The sequence below is a fragment of the Stenella coeruleoalba genome (assembly GCF_951394435.1).
Source record: "Stenella coeruleoalba genome assembly, contig: scaffold_294, whole genome shotgun sequence".
In the NCBI taxonomy this organism is placed as follows: domain Eukaryota; kingdom Metazoa; phylum Chordata; class Mammalia; order Artiodactyla; family Delphinidae; genus Stenella; species Stenella coeruleoalba.
The window spans coordinates 202,978-205,013 of NW_027646226.1; the positions used below are offsets into that span (position 1 = coordinate 202,978).

Genomic DNA, 2,036 nt, shown 5'->3' on the forward strand with positions numbered 1-2,036 from the left:
TTTGTCTCACCTTTTATAAGAAACACAGATTAATTTCAACTTCAGTTTTCCTTTCTGATGCAGACACGTGTACCTTGTGTAAGAAACGGTCTCCAGGCCACCTCCACGTGTAGACCTCAGCATTTCCTGAGAGTGTGAAGTCAACCCCTCCTCCAGGAGACTCTCGCCCTTTTGAGACATTCCCCCTTGCACCTTATGTTTGTCAGACTATGTTTACAGAAATCAGATGACTGGATGAAAACTCTACAGGACAGTCAAGGACAGACGAGAAGACGAGATGCAGAGCGGGAGCCCCTTCCTCCTCCAGTGCACCTGCTGCGGGCAGCCCTCCAGGAAGGCTTGGCCTCCTCCCCTGGACCACAGACTTACTTTTCTCTGTAATAAAGCAGGTAGTACTTCAGGGGATCTGGCAGAGGGAGGCTCAGGACCTTCTCACGCAGGAAGTTCACCGGGGGCTCGGGCTTGGTGTCCGGCGGGGTTGTCACCTCTTCTTCTTGCGGCTCGTCTTCCAGGTCTCCGCAGCTGGTGTCATCAGAGGGGTTGGAGAGCCGACTGGCAAACACCTCTTTGTCCAAAAAGACAATCGTTTCCATTCGGTGGCGGCGAACTCTCCTCCGTTTAAACCTGGGAGTGTTCTTCAGTCCGTTCCCGTTTTTGTTCACAGCTTCCTGGTGGATGACCTTCTTAATGGTGCCCCAGATGGCAATGCGCGCCAGGTCCTGGAGGCTGCGAACCGCCAGGGGTGTGGACAAGTCGTGATTCTCCTGACTCCGACTGGCAGGGCTGGACGAGTGGAGCAAAAGACACAGCCAGAATCTTTTTGGTTTCCCAGGCGGAAGGACCCGTCCGAGTTATCTTAGTCAACTTCTCTTCCAGCGGCATGACCAGGATGCCCCCGACTTTGAGGAGGCTCTTCATGTACCCCTCGTGCTGCTTCTGCACGCCTGCCCCGCAGTACACCCGGTCATACTGAGAGCAGCCTGGAGAGATCTCCAGGCAATTGCCGGTGACGAAGGAGGGCTCGCAGAAGTCAAACTTGTCGAAGCTGTCACTCGTCCTGATGAAAAAGTCCAGCTTCTGCTTCGCATACTCTGTCACATCTGAATGGAGTTCCACCCCGTGGTTCACACCAAAAGGACCGAGGATGAGCCCCACCATGGAGCTGAGGTAGCCGGTGCCGCTGCCCAGGTTCAGGAAGGAAAGGCCAGGCTGCAGGTCCAGGGCCTCCATCACCTCCGAATAGATGCACGGAGCAGAGAGGTGGATGTTCCCGTGCTTCCACGCCAGGTCCTTGTACGCGTTCTCCTTAAACTCCTCGAGGTAATAGTCGGCGCGGTCAACAGCTCGGAAGGCCTGCTCCACCAGCTCGGAGCGGATGTACTGCGCCGCCTTCAGATGGTCTATCAGCTCGTCGTTGTCTTCACCAGCACTCACCGCGCCTCCCATCTTCGGGACCGCGCTTACAGAAAGCTGCCGCTGGAGAGACCTCGGGAACCCCCGGAACGCTGGAGGGCGGACCCCCGGGGAGGGGGGAGGGGCGACGGGAGACGCCTGGGACGCGGAGGGGTGTTTATGCTTGGGGGTGGGGAACGAGAGGACAGCGGAAGAGGACAGGAAGACGGGGAGAGGAGAATGCGGCCCTGGGGGAGGGTCCGGGAGCCCGGGACCACGGGAAGGGGAGGGGTGGAGAGGAGGGAGAGAGGGGGAGGGGGCCAAGGGGCCGCACCGCCCCCATACCCCGCTGCAGGCCGGGCCGAGGGCGGCGGCGGCGGCGGCGGCGGCTCAGTACCTCCTGGCTCGGCGGGCCCGCGGAATCGGCCGCTGGGCCGCACCTACAGCTCTTCCGGCGCCCCTCGCCAGTCCGCCTCCCACTACGCAGCCCCGACCTCCGCCCTACTGATATCTTATGATGTTTCTTTTTCTGTGTGACTTATTTCAGTTAGAATCATCATACCTGAATCCACTCATTGTGCTGCTAAGGGCCTGATGACACAGATTTCATTGCTGAATGATATTGCTTTGTAAGTAAATACCAC

General features: G+C 58.3%; 1 pseudogene across 1 annotated transcript; it reads right to left on the minus strand.

Annotated features, from left to right (window-relative positions):
• Window positions 1-326: 326 nt before the first annotated feature.
• LOC307181251 (protein-L-isoaspartate O-methyltransferase domain-containing protein 2-like) lies at window positions 327-1,648 on the minus strand (annotated as a pseudogene). The gene has a single exon. The product of its transcript is annotated as a protein-L-isoaspartate O-methyltransferase domain-containing protein 2-like (transcript).
• Window positions 1,649-2,036: the final 388 nt, after the last annotated feature.